Source organism: Pavona decussata, unplaced genomic scaffold, assembly GCF_977016875.1.
Source record: "Pavona decussata unplaced genomic scaffold, jaPavDecu1.1 SCAFFOLD_62, whole genome shotgun sequence".
In the NCBI taxonomy this organism is placed as follows: Eukaryota; Metazoa; Cnidaria; class Anthozoa; order Scleractinia; family Agariciidae; genus Pavona; species Pavona decussata.
This window is the reverse complement of record NW_028145483.1, coordinates 1,047,837-1,068,504: the sequence shown is the minus strand read 5'-3', so window position 1 is coordinate 1,068,504 and position 20,668 is coordinate 1,047,837. Positions and strand designations below refer to the sequence as shown.

Sequence of the window (20,668 nt, the reverse complement as noted above, 5' to 3'; positions counted from 1 at the left end):
GACCATTTAATTCATGTCACTTAACTTACTGTACAAGGTCACAAGCAATTTATTTTAAGACATTTTCTTTGCATATTTTCATGAAACATATGCTTCTTGCTTTAATGAAGTCAGACGTTTCCCAGACCTGTCTCAGCGTAGTTGCGTAACGAAAGCTAAGGATTTATGAACATTATAGTTCAACAAATTGTCCTAAACTTGATGAAATCGAGCTGGTTGTTGTTGTTGTTGTTGTTGTTTTTTTTTTTCTTTTCAACATTTTTACTGTCTCTCTTTCTAATGAAATCGTTCTCATTCAGTCAGCCAGACACTGTTAAGAAACTCTAGTAAGCAACCATCATCTTAAGCAACTTTTTTCAAGACTGCGAAATCCTGTTTGAATTAGCTCTTAGTCAAACGCTGTTTTGAGTCCGTCTCTGGTTAAACACAGTGTTTGGAGCGACCATCTTCACCGGCCAGTGACTACTTAACTTGCTGATCTCACGTGTGGTAATTTTTAACACACTGAGTTGTGTGTTTAAATTCCTGTTCTTATTTTTTCTTATGCTTAGCAATCACCCGCTCTTTCACTCCCTGAAGTGGCCATCAATTACTAATCCAAACAAGAAAAAATCCAAAATTTCCTGTACTTTAAAAAATACGAACGAAAAAGAAAAACGAAAAACATAGAAAAAAAAACCTCATACATGTCGCAATACTTTCGAAGCACGTTACATTAAACAATCGGGTTAACTTTGAGTCATTCACTAACTAGTAGCTAAGCGTACAAGTTATCAAACTTTCTGACAGATAAGTTCTCCAAAGAACACAACCATTGCTTAACGATGATACCATTGAACCAAAATTGATAATTATACTCCAGCGATAAACTGGGCAATCAGAACACATAATATACTGAACATGTACAACACATACCTCTTAACCCTTTTAAGACAACTTTGCTGCTGTGGGAAATTCTTTCCAGTCGCTTAGGAGAAACACAGGTTTCTGCAGATATCTTGTGTTGCTTGAACTTTCTGTTGGTTCTCGAATACCTGTTCAGCTCAGAACTGAACTTCCCTCTGCCAACTGCTCCCTTTTATCTTACACCCACTGGGTCACACGTCATTCGTCCACGTGTTCTGAAATCAATCATTGCGATGTAACTTAGCTCCGAGCTAGGAAAGACCACTTGACTTGTTTGAAGTGTTGTGTGAACTGTGGAATTTTAAGATCTTCCTTGATTAACATAAAATATGTCTTTATCTTATTGGGCAAAGCTTATGACAATTAAGTTGTGGACGTCTCGTTATTTAAGCGTGAGCGAAAAATAGCTTTTCTTGACAGCAAAATTCACTGATAACATATCGTATGTATTAATTGCATGTCGCTCAGCGTGTCGTTTGCCGTTGTTTGACACTTTTTTTTTACTACTACAGGATAACACGGGTACGCACGATAGACAATGGACAACATTGTTTCTTTTTCTTTCTATAAGAAAACATTAAAAGAAAAACTCTAGATGTCACACTATAAATTTTTAAAAAGCAAACAACATTGCTGGAAATCAGAACTCTCTGCGTTTCAAATCACAAAATCCTAAGTTATAATCGCAATGACTTACGTTCGGTTAAATTTAGCCATTGGTGTTAGAGCGTATTATTTTCCTTTTAAGCGAAAAGTATTCGAGAACATTCTGAGCCAACGTGAAATCTGTTCCTCCCAAGAATGTTTTCTTCGACAATTTTTCTAATACTTGACTAATTAAAAGGCGTGTTTTTTTCGGGGTGACTTTTTGCAACTTTTTGTTTCTAAATGAGATTAACTCTAGGCTGTCTAGGTGGCAAGGTGAACATTTTCAATGAAGTCTAAGGTTTGATAATCTGCTAATGTTTCAGATTTTTTCTATATTTCCCACTTGACCGCAAAATGCCAAAGCAATTCTTGAAATCTTTACAATTTTAACCCACTGCTTCTTTTATTACTTCTTTCAGCAAAAAAGAACTATGAAAAAAGTGAATCCGAGTGTTTACATCGATCACGAACAGCCTTGAAAGTTGATAGTACTAACAGAAAACCAGGTCACTTCTCCTTAGCTACAAACAGGAAAATAATCACTTGCATCAATTCCGTCCACTGAAACTAAACTATTTTCTAGTTCGTTGTAAAATAACAGTTGCTAACGAGCCTTTAATTTACAATGAAAATAATCGCCCCACTCCAGTTTCTGAACACCTGGGGTGCGTTGCATAAAATTTAACGTGGGACGTAACTGCTTACGCCAGGCCTTCAGCCCAGTCACATTCAGTATTTTAACGTCTGACGATGGCATTTACGCCCGCTGTTAAGTTTTATGCAACTCGTCCCTGATTCCAGCCCGGTCGAAACATATCCATATCCCCCAGGTGGGAAGAAAAATATATTAAATTTACTTCTTGAACGCAATATCCGCCTCTTGATTCGCGAAATTCGTGTGCGATATTTCGGAAATATATGAGTCGGATTATTATGTTAGTACGTGATGTTTGAATGATGGTTGAACGTGGGAGAAATGCAATGTGAACTGATGTTCCACGTGCGTATCACAAGAGAAAAGGAAACGCTTGTCGATGCAGTTATCATGTAGAGTCTGTTTACTGTTTACTATCGAGAGCTATTTGAGGCACTCGTTGACACGATAGCCTGACGCATTTAAGATGCGTTAATTCGTGTACAAACAAAGAGGTCATTATCAACTTAGTGTTAAGTAAATTGCCACTTATCTGCTAACAGAAAATTTAACTTCTTGGCGACGGGTTAGAACGGTTGCCGAAAATCGTCGAACGCCTATATTATCGCCAGTCGTTCGTATGGGAAAAACATGGAGTTAATTTTTTTAAACCCTTAAACCCCTAATATCAAAGACCAAATTCTCCTATCTTGTCCCCATACTTTTGTTATAAATGTAGTGCGGAGAAGTTATTAAAATATCAAGACAATTCACCTTGGGTGATCATATCCTTAATTCTCATGACCTCTGGGGTTGAATAAGCATTGATATTACAAGGAGAAATTTGATGCTGATCACAAGGGAAAAGTGAAACGTGATCTTCGTCTTACAAACCAAGGAATATCTTTAAAAGTATGCCAAAACTGTTGATCTTCAGCTTCCTATAACTCGAAATTAAAATTGAAAAGAGCATTGGGTATATATTTTACAACATTCCGGCTGAATTACCGAGGTGAGAGCACTTGCGTCCCACCAATGTGGACCGGGTTATATGTAGATTGAGTTTGTTATTGGCTCTCGTCCTTGCACAGCGCCCCGAGAAGTTTTTCTCCCGGTACTCCGATTTTCCTCTCTCCTCATTGACCAAATTAAAAGCCAACATTTCCAAATTCCAATTCGATCTGGGTGTCCCTAATAAGTACTCTGCGCTAAATACATTGGCGGTAAAAAAAAGCACTTTTTTGTGAGTAATTTCCAGCACCTTTCAGTTGAGAAGGAACAATTAAGGAAAAAAAACTGCGAAGTAGAGCTAAGTTTACTTGCCAATGGGAAATTCATGGTCTAAGACATAAATGCTGTAGTTGTTATTATCATGCTAAAGCAAAGATAATTGAAACGGGAAGTTTATATCCGATTACTTTTCATTAACGTATTTCTCCTGTCTCCTCTCCCTCCCCCACTCCCCACGATTAGTAAGTTGGCTGTTTTGCAGGCAGCAGGAATTTATATAAAAATTAAAGAAAAATAACACTTAAGTTGTAGTTGAAGTTCAGTATGTTATAACACGTAAGACAAATGTGTGAAACTATAGCTAGTTCAATTTCTTCGTGGAAGAGGGACAGCAGCAATGGAATTTTCGATGGGAGAATATCGGTTGCGTCCCTCAAATTTCAGACCTAAGCATAGCGTTTTCGAATTTTATATTAATCAGTTTAAATAGTACTTTGATTATCTTTTTTTTAGATTTTGTATTCGAGAGGACGACACTCTTCTTCTATCACAGCCCCATTAATTAAGAGATGTGAATGATTTTCCTGCCCCTTCAACCCCTGAGCTAACACTGAAATGTGTTAATCTAACTTTTGACTGTAAATTTAAAGAACATGATCTTTCCTGGGTTGCTGTTTGTTTTCAATATTTTGTGAAATAGCGTTCATTTTGTTATAATCTGATTATCGGAGTTGTTATTATTTATTTATTTGTTTATTTATTTTGGCAATTTAACACACGGGAAGTTCAAGTGGAAGTATGGGAGTGCCTCTTTTTCCCTCGCCGATCGCCCACCGCACACAACCGTTGCATGCATGTCTCACACACACGCATGAACAGTTACCTTTCAAAACATAAGGAAAATAAAACGATAAACAAACAGCTCCTCTAGTATTTATGCATGCCATTCAAGGGTTTTCTGTCCTACCTTTTGCTAGCATGATTAACAGGTCAGCTGATCTAGTCAAACCATCTGTCACAAACATCCTTGGAGGATGCTTTGATCGTGCACGTCCCTTCATTATCAACACAATGAACAGTGCCAAAAAATAACAGTTGAAAGAACTCTCCTAATTACGTTGTTTACTTGTTAAAGCCTTTTATAGAATACACTGACCATGTTGAAAGTTAAGTGCCAAGGTTAATTTTATTTAGCAAAATATTGGGAAAACAAAAACACCAGACGGCAGCGGAAAGAACTGTCGAGGACCAGTTTCGTTCGAATGCCCGCACTGTAAGCTAGGTTTCGACCACATTGAAGCCACAAACTTGGAACCACATTATAAACATATTTTTTTGCGTCCGTTTGATTGTTTCAAGTAGAAATTGAAACGGTTAGGAGTTATTTTCCAAACCGTCACAACCGTAATAACTTTTTTCAGTAAAGTCGCCAAGCCTGGAATCAGCTTCTTCCTTCGGGGTTTTAATTGAAGATCTTTTCAGTGAAACACGGTTTCTGTCGAAAAAGGAAAATAAGAAAGCATAATTATGACTTTTTCAGAGGTACTGCTGTCTGCATGCACTCAGCTTCAACTTCATAGAATCTTAAGTTCAAAGGCTGTTGAATTTAACAGTTCCAGTTTTCAAATGTGGTTTAATTAATACATTCTCCATATGAGAACCTTTTGAAATGATGCAAAGAGATAGTGAGATTTTTTTAACCGTTAGCTTAAGAAGCTTGTAATAATACAATCATGATACTGCGTAATACCGTCCTGACACGTGCACTGAAACAGTAACCAACAGCTCAGTCGTTGTTGTTGAATCCATTTTCCCTATCATTTGTAAAATTCTTGAAAACAAAAATGGTTGCAGCTTAAAAATGAACGGCGGACTGTCTTTTTCAAATTTGGACGTTCCGTCGACTGAAAGTGAAATGGTTAACTGATACCCTTTATTTGCCATAGATGCGGCACTACGACCGTTCAACGCGGTGAGTCAACCTGTACTGATTTCGCTTCTAGGAATGCTCGGGACAATGAATAAAAAAATTAAGCTGCAGGAACCTGCATTCAGCAGCTTTCATATGAAGAATGGGCACACTTTAGAATTTTATCTACAGGCTCAAAAGTGTTAATAGAAGGAGTTTGGACGCTAAAAGATCAGTCACAGTACCACACAGTGAAAGTTCTCAGTTCAGAATTTTATCGACAGACGCAAAAGTGAGACCAACCACAATGGTACTCAATTGTTTTCATTTAATAGACATAATTTAGGATTTCCTTACCAGATTTAAACATAAGTAACATTTAGCAAAAAGCTCGATAGGTAAATACTGCTCAATAGTTCTAGTTTTTGCATGAGTCATGCAGGTCACGCATCAGGACTTCATCCACAGACTTCCAAACAACTTTAGCCGGAACAACATACTCACAACATGACTCACGTGCAATTTGGCTAGAGTACTGAATATTTATGTTCCCAGGCTAGGACCTAGCCAGGTCGAGAACAATTTCTATGAATAGGTGGGTCGAAAAACGGACTGTGTTTTTGTTTGTCGTTCTCGGTGCGCCGATTGGCGTGGAAAAAATGGGGGTAAACATGTCGTACGCAAGAAACGGCTTTAGAACACTTGAAAATTTTATTATTCTGCCGAGAAGTGACTTGAACTGGAGGCCAACAAATTGTAGCTTAGCTAACCTTCTGGAATTTCCAAATGCAGCACAACTTTTGTAATATTAAAATTGAAATTTCTTTGGTTCCTTTGGCCTGTGTAAATGGTCCTTTTATTTCGTTAAATATGAATGAGCTTTAATAACAAAGGTGATTAATTGTAGCACATTTTTTGGTTGTATCTCTTAATCCTTTTTTTTTTTTTTTTTTTTTTTTTTTTTTTTGCATAGTTCTGTCTATAGTTGCATAATGCCCCGGTTTACCTTCCATATGAATTAAATACCGTGGGCGCCACACTGAGCCGCGGTATGACTTTTCTTTTTTTGGCGCATATTTCAGTAATCTTTATCTTGCTGTAGCTTTAATTATAAGCATTGGCGTGTGTTATCGAGAGAACAGCATACTTTGTCGTCGCATGCTTCAAGTTCTTGCACGGAATGAGAATTTGGTATTGGAAGGAAACAATGGGTAAAGCTCACATGTGGCACAAAAGCGACATGAGAATATGTATTTTGCGCTCTTAATCACAGGCAGAATTACGTTAGCACATTGAGTGGTTCTTCTGAACCTTTGAGAGCAATATCCGGCTTGTGGAGATTTCTGGCGAACTAACGTAAATAGGATTTGTACACGATTTCTTGACGTTTACGAAAATTAATGATATTAGGGAGGCGCTAATGCTCTAAAATTGGTCCATACCCCCGACCGCGAATCACGAATTTTGCAGTAAGGATTGAATTTATGCTGCCGATATTTTAAGGAGAAATTCGACCAGGCTTCCAGCCGTAAATGTTTACACCTAATTTATTCAGTACACCGGTACCTTATCTGCTATATTGAGTCCATCGTTGAGGATTGCCACATCTATGACTCAGCCAAATTTTAGTCCGTAGATTGGATTTTGTTATGCAAACCATGGTTATGAAACCTGGCAAACTTCTTTGTTATATGTTTTTGTTTGCCTTTTTGGCCTTGACCCTGCATAAAAAAAAACAATAGAATTTGGAATGTGTTGGAGCAACTGACGAATCGAAACGTTTTGTTAAGATATTAAATTGTGGCGTGAACGTTAAAACAAAAGATTGTGCAGGGTCGCGGCCTTTCCAACACAAATTGCAGCACCATTGTTTTCATGGCAAAGATTCCTAACCAGTCCCTCAATTAACTATATGCAAACAAGGAGCAGTACTTTTCCATTGTGTCTTCGACAGGGAGAGCTAACGAGACTGACATTAAACCAAAACACTTCAAATGTTGGCTCCTGCCGGTTCTCAGGTAGTTTAGTTGCCGTTTAACTGAGACATGTTTGTGTAAGCTAGTTCAGATGCTTATTAGCTGAAAAATGAAGTCGCAGAAATTTTAAGGAAATTAAACGGCAGACTCTTATTTCCCGAATTCAGGAGCGAGTCTTTATTTCTACGGCGGAGTAACAGTAGGCCTTATCACGGTTTCGACGCCATTTTGACGAGTAGGCAAACACGTCTGAAATAACAGTGTTTGTATGGAAATCCGATGTCAAATAATTTTCCTAAAACATCGCTTCTGAGAAATTTATGAATTGGAAACTTTGGCACTAGGAAAAGGATTTTAAGAAAAAAATTCAACGGGAGGGATGTAGCTGTGCAAGAAAGCGTCCAGCCGTGTTTTGAACTTTCCATACATTTGTCTGTATAGCGAACCAGCCGTGAACTGTTACTAGAAACAGTTCGATCTATTCAGTTGTATGCCTCCCTCTCTGTTAGTATTTATTTTCTTGTGCTGAAGAAGAATTTTTCAAAGTGTGACCGTAACGGTTCAAATTAAACTGCTGACGGCAACGACTTCCTGAGGTGTGCCCAGTTTTCATTGTGTCCCAAAAACTAAAACATTATTGGTGTTGGAATAAATGTGATGGAATATTTTTTTTACGCCTGGTGAATAAATGAAAATGATGAATTATTCAGTAAATGAATAATTTATGATTCCATCACATTTATTCCATTGCGCAATATGCCACACATGACATTCCAATCCTAGCAGTATATAGTATGTTTGTCCCATGAAACTAGTTTTATGGCCTTAGCTCCCACGAGTCTCCTGTAGCTCAGTGGTAGACCATCCGAACTAGTAATCGGAAGGTCTTAGGTTCGACTTCTGATAGGAGCACTCGGATTTTTTTCCGAGTATGCCTGTGTCATGGTGCATAATTCATTATTCTCATTATTGGTGTTCTCGCTCTCTTTGGGTTATAAGTGGTTAGGTCAGCGCGTAACAGATTTTTTGAAACAATGAAGATTCGGATGATCTAAGTTTGGAACTAAGCAGACATTTTATGTAGAATAACAATTATATTTTGAACAGCTGTTATCGAAAGGTGAGCATGTATTAATATTTATTTATTCATCCTCCACGGGTATATTACAAATTCATAAAATGGTCAGGAGGCCGTTTCTCCAAAGTCTACCTGGCCCGATAAGTGTCTTTGGTGATAAATGTTTCGTAACCGGAAGTCAATTTTTGTTAGTTTTGAATACTAGATTTTAAAATCTTATAATTCTGTGAAAACATTGGCCAAGTACTATATCAGTAATCTCTGTGTAATCGGCGAAAAAACATTTAAAAATATACTTATCGGGCCCGGTAAGTTACCGGGATCTGCTTGATAGCTCAGATGCTAGAGCACTGCACGGGCATCGCAGAGGCCATGGGTTCGAATCCCGTTCAACTGCCTGAATTTTTTCAGGTTTTCTTTTCGCAACTGCTTAAGTTGCTTACTAACTTCGAGGATCCTTCTTCTATTTGATCTGTCACTCACAGTTCAAATACATGCTTCATATATTCATACTCATTTATCCCTTTGTTCAAACAGGATAATGTGTCATGCATATTCAGTCCGGCTTCTTTTCATAAGCGGAGCTCTTTCTCATACGAAGGTCAGGATGAGATATTGGTCATGTAGGAATGAGTTAAAACCATGCCCAGTCTGCTTTATAAGACCTCCGTTTTTATTTTGTCCACTTTAGTTTTGGAAGGTAGCAGTTTGGTCTGAATAATTCTCAAACTCATTAATAATTCATGCAGTCAAAAGCCAATAAATGACCTCCATTTCGGTCAGGTGGATGAATCTTGATACCCCAATGAAACACCAGATGAAACACCACCAGGTTTTCATCTGAGATGAAACATGTTTTTCATCTGAGATCAAACATTTGCATTTTAATGAGATTAATTTCTTATTGTTTCATTTGAGAAGACATGTCAAAAACTCGGGCTTCGTGCTTTATCACGGGTTCCAAATACCTCGAAACAGATGAAAGCACTCGGCCTGCGGCCTCGTGCTTTCATCTGTTTCTCGGTATTTGGAACCCGTGATAAAGCACTCGCCCTCGTTTTTGACATATTACATGAATAACTATATAATTATAGTCAGAATACATTATGTCGCGTATAGTAAAATACACAGTGTGATTTTCGTATCTTCACAAATTCTTTATATCAGTCAAACGTACATTGATTTACTGAAAGACATTACTAGGGGTCGTAAGAGCGTTTCTGGATTGCCAAAATGATTAAAAACGTGCAGATCCGACCCACACTCAATCCACTGTATCGAAAAAGATGGCGACTGGTACGTACCTCTCAAACTCATTAATAATTCATGAGGAGAAAACAAAGGAAATCACTACCGTGAAGGATGTTTGGAAATGTGATCTTAATTATCATAAAATTTTGTGAACTTTTGCTTCGAATTTCTCCAAGAATTATCAATAGTTTAAGAAGCTATATCAAACACTCGAAAGAGTGTTCCTCCTATTTCCAAACACCTCGAAGTTGGTTAAAAGAAAAACTCGGCTGCGCCTCGTTTTTCCAACCTACTTCTCGGTGTTTGGAAATCGAATTTTTGAATTTCAAAAGATATCAATATGTATTGCTTTCTATGTGCCTATTGTTTGTGTCCGCCATCTTTTTCTCTGCAGTAAATTATCATGAGTCGAGATTTTGAACAAAGCCAACTATACTTTTGCTTGAGTTAGAGAATTCTTCTAACCGCAAGATAGAAGCTACGGGATTAGTTTCTACGAAGTGTTTTCGCAAAATTCTGGCCTCTCTCGTGAGTTTTAATATTTGTTTTCTTTGAACTCGCTCGCTGCCACGTAATTTAGCAACGAAACAGTTTGAACGACCCTGACGACCAGCTTATACCGCACTCGTAAGTAAGTAAGTAAGTAAGTAAAACCTTTATTTTGAGACGATGAGTATTTAAGCTATGCAGCTTGTGGGGTCGTGTAAATAATATAAAAGATACATAAACAATAACTGTAATGAAATTGTAAAGTAAAAGAAGACTCATGCCTTCTTATATGTATAAACATAACATTGAAATTTACTATTTACAATAAACAAGTATTCAATAATTGATGGTATTGTATAACTGCTAAAATCATAGACCTAAAAACCCCTTTCAAGGGGGATCTATCTTCTACAGAATGTTAATGTTAATGTAACTGTTAATGTTTATGCATTGTTCTTTAACTCTAATTTCAGGTCTCTGGATTAAATCGTTCAAATAACTGAAATGTATTTAGCGCGAAGGAAGGAAGGTAATTGTCTTCCCACATATTTTCGTCATCGGTCAAACATCCGATTGCAGCACAAAGTTTGTTTGGTGACCGAGAAATCTGAACTACAGCCGTACATGGATATCAACCTACGCAAATTAGATACGTAAGTAGGGGCCCAGGGTATTGTAGGCTATAATAATAATTACATGTATTTGAAAGAGGGTAACTCGACTAATTTATATGTGACGAAAGGAGACATCGCCACTGAGTAGTTGTGGCTGCAATAATGTTTCTAATGACCTAAATTGAGGGAATAAAATTCCGTTTCCTAAAACCGCTGTCTTAGACTTAAATTTTCAGCTAAAGCATCTAAAGAGATTAATCTGTTGAACAATACTGAAATTACAGTCAGGTATGAACATAAGGTAATCTAAAATGTGTGAAACTCTGACTCGTAAAAAAAGGTTAAAACAAAACGTTTATCCAAAAACTTAGCAAGACGTCTCGGCCAAAAATCTTCGGCCTTTCTCGGTTAATCTGTATTAGCTTCCACAAATGAAAGGGCACAAAACGATCTGGGGACACAAGAAGACAACCTTTTAAGTATTTTGCTAAAATGTTCGCGTTGGGTGCCCCTCACTGACCACTTGACTAAGATCAGCTTAATGTTAATCCGGCAATGCGTAACTTCCTTCGATAAACAACATCTGCATAACCAGATTACATTAAAAAGCCACCTATCTTATGCCTTTAATGTTAAAGAGCTATAAGGGGGTTAACCCATGCTAAGACCCTGATAATTGTATTTCCGACGGTCTTTTTATCTTTTTCAAGAAGATGACAAGGATTTTTTTTGTCTAGATTTTTGAGGCAAGACATTTACATTGCTTCCCAAAACATTAACTGATTATGTGGCACTGCCATTGATTTTTACGTTTTGAGTCATATCGTTGTCTCAGCGGCATTCAAATTTGCCACTTTTTGAGTTCAGTAATGGTTTATTGTCGTTCAGTTTTCAATACGTTATCAGATGATATTAACGCGGTTGTTTTGTGGCCAAATTCGTAACAATTATATTACACGAAGAGTGCGTCATAACGAGATGATGGCTAGACAACAAGGCGTGCTACGTAGCGCCGAATTGCCCATAATTATCCCATTTCTAACAAGTGCGAGTGGAATATTTGTTTTAATGAAGAAATATTGAAGGTGATCTAACGGTCGCTATTTCTTGGGCATGGTATAATGGCTGATATCTCATTGCCGGTGAGCCAATCAAAACTCAGGGAACTGCATTACCCTAAAGTTCTCGTTTTTGGTGATTGGTAATATTTCAAAATTAACGTGACTGCATACGATAGTGCCTATTAACCAGTTCAGCCACCCAGGAAAGACAGTCACCGATACCCCACACTAGAGTTATAATTGCGGATGTTATTTTTTCTGGTTAACCACTTCATTTTAGGGACTTTTAACGGGACATTTGCTAAACTGACCAGTTTGGTCAATGGTTTAGATTTTTTGAGGCAACACATTTGATCCCCTTCCCATGCCAGGATTTGTGGTTTTGTCAGTTATGCGATTTTAAGCTTAGAGACTGTTGAGGAATTTGAACTTTTTTATGTCAAGTGTATTCTTGTGCTTTATATGGTTAAGTGAATTTTTCTGGTCGAATTCTTGGCAAAATTGTCTTCCGAGCCGACGTTGCATCCACCAGGAAGTGCTTTGACCCTTTGGAGTACATACTTTGATTGATTTGAATACTGGCCGATTTCCAGTGGTGAGAACGATTTTTTTTTATTTTCATTTTATTTATTTATTTTTTTAAGTTTGAGGTTTTCCTGAAAGACTCATCCATTCGAGCTTTCTTACTATAGCTAAAATTAGTTTGCCTGCAGTTATGCTCGACGCAATTCTCTGCCATCGGATCTTTCAACTGAATTCCCGGCTCCCAAAAGCGCCTAGATCGAAGACGAAATATTGCTAGAAATGTTGATTTAATTTTGTAATAAGGACCAGAAGCCCGATGATTTAATGGTCGTTATTTCTCGGGCATGTTATAATTGCTGATATATCTCATTGCTGGTGAGCCAATCAAAATTCTGAAACTGTATTATCCAAAGATCTCGTTGTTGGTCATCGGCAGTATTTCAAAAATTAACGTGACTGCATACGATAGTATATATTAACCAATTTCAGGAAAGACAGTCGCCGATACCCCATAGTTATAATTGGGATTTGTTTTCTGTTTAATCACGTCATTTTAGGAAATTTTAACGGGATATTTGCTAAAATTGACTAGTTTGGTCTACAATACATTACATTTACTTTGCCTCCCATATTTGTGGTTCTGCCGGTAATGCGGGTTTAAGCTTACAGATTGTGGAGGAATTTGAACTTTTGTGTCAAGTAAATTCTTGTGCTTTATATGGTTAAGTAAAATTCTTGGCAAAATTATCTTTTGAGCAGATGTTTCATGCACCAGAAAGTGCTTTAGATGATTTCCAGTGGCGAGAATCTTTTTTTTTTTTTTTTTTTTTTACTAATATACATATTTTCAAACTTTGAGAGGTTTTAATTACTGAAAGACTCATTTATTTGAGCTTCCGTTGGTTAAAACTAGCTAACCCGCAATTATTTTCGACGCAATTCTCTGTAGAGGATCTTTCAGTTTCGGCTTACAAAAGCTCCCGGCCTAGATCAACAAGAAGGAAAGAAAGAAGTAGGCAGAAGTCGTTGGTAAAATATTCGAAGTAAAAGTGCTAATCTGGTTAGCTTTCTTTTGAATGGCAAACATGTGGGAGAGTACTCGGTTCAATGAACTAAACGGTCACAATTTCGGATTTCATTGGCTACTGTTTCCAAAGGTTGAACCACCGGAAAGTACTTCGCAGTAGCCAGGAAACTTTCGTTTGAACGGTCGCACTTTATGGTTTCATTTATTCAAAGACTCAAAATATAGAACCACTTTGCATGTACAGCACAATTAAATGATCACTTAAATTACAAAAAGTTAGACTCTGAAATCACATTAAAGTTTGACCACGTCGACAGTAAAAGGGTTAAGGCTACGTTCTATTGGGATATCTATCAACATCATGCAGAATATTTCAAAATCTTGCAAAGATCTGTCTTTTAAATGATGTCTTTATATGGTCAGTTTCTTTAGACGTTTAAATTGATGTGCTATAGCTTTCGGACTTACAGCAAAATTTTGGTTTCAATGGCTTAATTCCTTTTCGGAATATTACTGAGTGTACTCAGGTACATCCGCCGAGAATATTTAAGCAAAACTTTAAACTGCTGTCTTCTGCGGTTTCCAGATTGTCATGTGCCCCAGTTAAAGACATATATTTGTGTAAACTAATACAGTTTGATGCTTTAGGTAAAATTTGAAAGTTGCAGAACGTTTTTGAACTGCAATTTCATCCCCCGAATTTACCAGCTTTACCAAAATTCTAGCAAACCTTTTTTTTTTCGCATTTTCAACGACATATTTGTCCCTTCGAAAACGAATGGAAGTAGGTTTCCGGTGTTACAAGAATTCGAGCTGACATTTTATCTAAGAAAACTATAGACGTTCTCCACTACTTAATCCGGATTTTTGAGGCGAGATATCCCAACAGATATCCATCGAAATAAACCGCTGGGTAATCCTGTGTACTCGGAGTATGTGCCAAACTAAACATCACACACTTAGACAGTAACCCAAGTAAAATTGCTCTTCATATCCTTTTAAGGCGCGAAGCTACTCTAGTCGAGATACGCTCGAAAATAACTCATAGAACCACCATTTTTGTTGACTTTATTGCTTTTTAATTTGTTAGGTCAACTATGGCATTTTCTCGACGGCGTCATTAAGTTTTCAGTACTTGAGCTAACAGAATGTTTAAATGACAATAGAGAACTGAAGGACTCGATTTTGACGCATGGTTGTTCTAAAATAACGCTAATGCACAAGGTTACCTTTCTTTTGTTTGTTCGTTTGTTATTCGTTGTAATTTCTGATTGTGATTCACCCAAGTACGTACTGAAAACAGATGTCCAGTTAAAATCCTAGATGCTGTCGCTTGGCAAAGTAATGCCGGGAGATGAAAGCAAATGATACTTCCGGTACAGACGGAGGAAAAATTTGATGAACTAAATACCTTACTCTTTGTCTCGCAGCTACCGAGAAGCTATCTGTGTTTCACAGTGGAAGGTTGTCTGTAAAGCAGATCAGATCAGGTGCAGTGATTTTGTTTGATTTCTAGGACTGTACAAAATGTTTTGAGACTCGCCCTGGTTCTTTCTCGTTGATTTGTTGACTTTTTTCCCTTTTTTTGTGTGTGTGTGTGTTACTCGTGATTTCTCTACCTCCTCTAAATTCTATTAATTTTATCCTTAAACAGTTGTTGTATTTCTGGCCCGCCTAGATTAGCTCTTGCTACCCTGCGGGCCAGTTTTCCCCCTTTTCTAAATTTTTGAATTTTTGAATAAAATTGAACTTGAACTTGAACTTGAGCTGTTCCCCGAGGGTTTTTCGCCGAGGAGCACCCAACGCGTGAGAGCGTTGTCTTCTCTGTTACCGGATCGCTTTGTGCCCTTTTAAAGACATTTGTGTAAGTTAGTGCAATTTGATCTTTTGGAATGCTTTAGTTGAAAATTTCAGCTTCAGAAACTTTTACGGAACGGAATTTATTTTCAGAATTTTCGAGCGGTTGTTGGTTCTACGAAAATGCTAGCTGAGCTTTTTTTGTATTCTTAACGACATATTTGCCCCTCCAAAAACGAAAGGAATTAGTTTTCCACTGAGCGCTACGAAATTTTGAGCTGTCATTTTGTTAAAGAAAACTTGAGTTTTCCTAACAACTAAATCCGATTAAAGGCGATTAAGGCCATCCACAGATCGAAATAAACCGTTAGGTGCCCCTGGACGTGCCCAACTCTTTGAGAATCTATTTCAGCGTTTCCATAAAAGGTTATCCGTGAAACGGATCACAACAGGTGATTATTTTAAGAAGAGGACTTGAAGGACTTTAAAAAATGCTTTGTGGCTAGCCCTGGTTCGTATGGCTTAAATAACTCCTTGCCTCGCGGCTATCGAGAAGTTATTTTGGTGCTTCTATGAAAGGTTGTCTGTGAAAGGTTGTCAGCTCAGGTAATATTTCAAAACATTTTCTAGGACTTTAAAAAAATTCCTACTTGCTCTGGCTTTTATTTTAAACACTATTTAACTGATGAAAAGTAAATATAAGAGGTTGGCAGTTAGTGTAAGCCAGTGGACTTCATTCTCGTTTCCACTGGCTAGCTGATAATCTTCATGACAAATACTAATTATAGAGCGATCCAGTTACTCGGTGGCGTCTTTTTGTGCTAGTTTATTTTTTTTTTTTTAGAAGTACGTCTAACATAACAAAAGCTTATTCTAAGTTATTAGCCTTTATTAGCTAGCGTTGTTCTTGAAAGTGTTTTTCAACATTAATGCATCAGTCAATTCCAGCCGTGCCCATTCCCCCCCCCCCCCCCCCCGGGCAATAGTGGGGCATTTTCCCACACTGTCCATCCCAGGGGTCGGGCATTAGCCTTCCACCCAATTAACCAAGGGCATTTGACCATCTCACTTTTTTCACCTTACAGCATCGTCGCTTCCTTAATGACAAATTCATCGGCAAATAGAGTAAGTTTCTTATTGAATACGTCTAGATAGGTCATAAAATGGGATGTTAGAGCTGTAGAATGACCTATTTTTGCACTAACTACGGGAAACAAGACCCAGCTAGGACTTAATTTGGCCTGATTGGCTTAGATTTTACTGAGAGTAAGACAAGAAACGAAAAAAATAAAACATTTTTGACATGTTTGAGTCCCTACCCCGGGGCATTTGAACAACTATTTTGTCCCGGTGGTGGGGCATTTGCCAGTTTATTTTCAAAAAATCCTAATTCCCGGGGATCGGCCGGGGGGGGGGGGGATGGGCACTGTTGGAATTGACTGATACATAACAACTGTGACAGTTATGCCGTTTTCACACCTCATCCCGCGTTAAGTGTTCTCAATTGCTACTTTTTAGAATACCAAAAATTCTACTGGGAATTGGTGTTATACTGCTTAGTTGTCATTCTGACTTTTCTCCGTAGCAGATTTTTTGCTCATACAAAATACCGGGTTTTTGCACAGTGGGACTCGGTTCCATATATTCATTTTTATATAACACTGACTTATTTTATAGCTGAGGCTGAGTCGGAAAAATGTTCGAATCATCATGCGTTCGTTGTTGTCGAATTTTTGTACTGTTGTTGGTTGGTTTGTTTTGGGGGGTTCATTTAATGTGACCAGCCTAATATAAAGAATCGAACTCCCACACGTTGTCATAAAAGATCCCAAACTGGCTCTGCTGGGATCCATTGTAGGCATTTTGAGATCTCGGAATACAGTCTTGCTCAAACCAATCTGTCACCTTCCAAGCAATCTGGCTCTGTTACTGAGACCAACTACAGCATTTTAGGATCTTGGAATACACTTTTTCTCAAACTGCCAACCTGCCACCTTCCAACCAAAATGGCTCTGTTATTGAGTCTAATTACAGCATTTTGGGCTCTTAGAATACACTTTTGCTCAAACCAATCTCCCACCTTTCAACCAAACTGGCCCTGTTACTGAGACCAATTACAGCATTTTGGGCTCTTAGAATACACTTTTGCTCAAACCAATCTCCCACCTTTCAACCAAACTGGCCCTGTTACTGAGACCGGTGTATGACATTAGGGACTTTAAGATACGGCGACTACGGACTACGGACTACGGTTGGACGCAAGGTTTTCTTGCTATGGAGGACTGGGCCGAATACACAACAGTGGTGCGAAAATACGAAGTTAAGATCGCAGACTACAGACACCGGACTACGAACAAAGCGCGAAGTAAACTCAAGAAAAAAACTCGCTTACTTTTTTCATATTTTGCGTCCAGAATGTCTTTTGAAAAGGTTCGAGATGCCCTGGTTTACTCTTTAGTGGACGAAATAATCGACGAAGAAGAATTCGTACTTCTGTTTGATGCCTATAAGTCAGTAAATCTATCATATCCATACTGGGAGTACGATTGTTTTTGTCTCGACTCCTTTGACTCAAGTGAATGTTTAACTGAGTTCAGAGTGAACAAGGAAGATCTTCCTCGTTTAGCCGAGATTCTTGGGGTTCCTCCACAGTTCAGGTGCTCTGTAGACGCTGCAAGTCAAAATTTAATGCACACGTTAGACAGGTTAGATACTACTTCAATCATAATTTCCTTGCAAATACTTTGGTAAAAGATAAAAAGGCTGTGTACTTACATTTCCACTTGGGGAGAAGTCATTTTTGCCTACAAAATGCAAAGAGCGTGTTTCACTCGCAAGTTTTGTTTCTCATGTAAATAAAAGTAAACACAAATTGGCGGTCAAAATCAGTAAACACGACTTAGCCGTAAATTTTTTCGCTTTTTGGAGTTCAAAAGCGCTTGAAATTGCTAAATATCTGCTTTTTGGTGTTCGTGATAGAAAGCATCAAGCCCTCAGACCATATTCTAACGAAACCTTTCTTTTCTCATACAATAATTTATAACTCTGTACTCACCTTGATCGCAGTACGTGAAATTCCTCGCCTACACACCGTCGCCAGCTTACGACGGTGAGAAGCGAGAGCACACTTGTCTCGTCCCAGTCCTAATTTTCGTCTCGTCCGTAGTCCGTAGTCCGTAGTCGCCGTATCTTAAAGTCCCTATTTGCAGACTGCAGACTGCAGACTGCAGACCGCAGACTGCAGACTGCAGACTGCAGACTGCAGACTGCAGACTGCAGACTGCAGACTGCAGACTGCAGACTGCAGACTGCAGACCGCAGACTGTAAAATAATAACCCTATAACACTGCATACTTTCGAAAATTCTCAGACCACCACAATAATTTATTTAGGGGCGAGATATTATAAGCTTAATAAATCTCTAAGATTTTGGTTTTCACACTAAATACGCGCATTACTCACCAAATAACCAGCATCACTTTAAGAATAATACTAAAACTACCCACTAGAGCCTTTACATGATGTTCTTTCCTTCGCGAAAAAACATTGGTTCGGTGCGTGTTAACACGAAATGGTTCTGCGAGCGGTGTTCATATTATTAATTGCGGATCGAGCGGATAGCATCTATTACACATGGTTTCTCATTCACAGTATTTAAGTTTGGTTTCCATATGATCGCGGATCGCAGATCGCAGATCGCAATAAGGTCTGCGATCGTCTGCGATCATATGGAAACTACTGCTGTGATCGTCTGCGATCGCGATCGCAGACGATCGCAGAAGATAGAACCATGTTCTATCTAAAGGCTGGCTTCCATATGATCGCAGACGATCGCAGACCTTATTGCGATCTGCGATCTGCGATCCGCGATAATATGGAAACCAGCCTATAGATTCCTTCCACATCACAAATAAGGCCGACGATTTATTTCCGTTATTCCAGGGTTTGGTTCATTTCTGGTATATTTTAACATTCCACAGAGGAATTGCTCAAACAAATCGGATGTCAATATCCCACCGCATTCCGAACTTTCTTTGCTGAAGAATTACTTAATAGACAAGTATTAGTCGGATACTTGTTATTATCATATAACGATAACCTATGAAGAAGAAAAAGAAAGAATTTTACTTTGAATCCGCCGAAGCCATTTCTTATGAACCTTTACAGCCAAAGACAACTTGGGAACGAGGCTGTTGTAACTTTACGCGGGAAAAATCAACCTCGTCGATTTCCAATTTTTTTTTGACGTTGCCTTATTGATGATGACGTCACCTTTATTCTTATGTTTCAATGTGTATTATTTTACAATTAACAGGCTTTGGTCTGCAGTCTGCAGTCTGCATTCTGCGGTCTGCAGTCTGCAGTCTGCAGTCTGCAGTCTGCAGTCTGCAGTCTGCAGTCTGCAGTCTGCGGTCTGCAGTCTGCAGTCTGCAGTCTGCAGTCTGCGGTCTGCAGTCTGCAGTCTGCAAATGTCATACACCGTACTGAGACCAATTACAGCATTTTGGGCTCTTAGAATACACTTTTGCTCAAACCAATCTCCCACCTTTCAACCAAACTGCCCCTGTTACTGAGACCAATTACAGCATTTTGGGCTCTTAGAATACACTTTTGCTCAAACCAATCTCCCACCTTCCAACCAAACTGGCCCTGTTACTGAGACCAATTACAGCATTTTGGGCTCTTAGAATACACTTTTGCTCAAACCAATCTCCCACCTTCCAACCAAACTGGCCCTGTTACTGAGACCAATTACAGCATTTTGGGCTCTTGGAATACACTTTTTCTCAAACTGCCAACCTGCCACCTTCCAACTAAAATGGCTCTGTTGTTGAGTCTAATTACAGCATTTTGGGCTCTTAGAATACACTTTTGCTCAAACCAATCTCCCACCTTTCAACCAAACTGGCCCTGTTGCTGAGACCAATTACAGCATTTTGGGCTCTCAGAATACACTTTTGCTCAAACCAATCTCCCACCTTCCAACCAAACTGGCCCTGTTACTGAGACCAATTACAGCATTTTGGGCTCTTGGAATACACTTTTTCTCGAACTGCCAACCTGCCACCTTCCAACCAAAATGGCTCTGTTATTGAGTCTAATTACAGCATTTTGGGCTCTTAGAATACACTTTGGCTCAAACCAATCTCCCACCTTTCAACCAAACTGGCCCTGTTACTGAGACCAATTACAGCATTTTGGGCTCTCAGAATACACTTTTGCTCAAACCAATCTCCCACCTTTCAACCAAAACTGGCCCTGTTACTGAGACCAATTACAGCATTTTGGGCTCTTGTAATACACCTTTTCTTAAACTGCCAACCTGCCACCTTCCAACCAAAATGGCTCTGTTATTGAGTCTAATTACAGCATTTTGGGCTCTTAGAATACACTTTTGCTCAAACCAATCTCCCACCTTCCAACCAAACTGGCTCTGTTACTGAGACCAATTACAGCATTTTAAGATCTTGGGATACACTTTTTCTCAAACTGCCAACCTGCCACCTTCCAACCAAAATGGCT

The 20,668-nt window shown here is 38.6% G+C and overlaps 2 long non-coding RNA genes across 2 annotated transcripts in view; one reads left to right on the top strand and one right to left on the bottom strand.

Annotated features, from left to right (window-relative positions):
- The window catches only part of LOC146478871 (uncharacterized), a 221,721-nt gene that overhangs the window by 3,246 nt on the left and 197,807 nt on the right, over positions 1-20,668 (bottom strand). The window lies entirely within an intron of this gene.
- The window catches only part of LOC146478892 (uncharacterized), a 314,457-nt gene that overhangs the window by 283,597 nt on the left and 10,192 nt on the right, over positions 1-20,668 (top strand). The window lies entirely within an intron of this gene.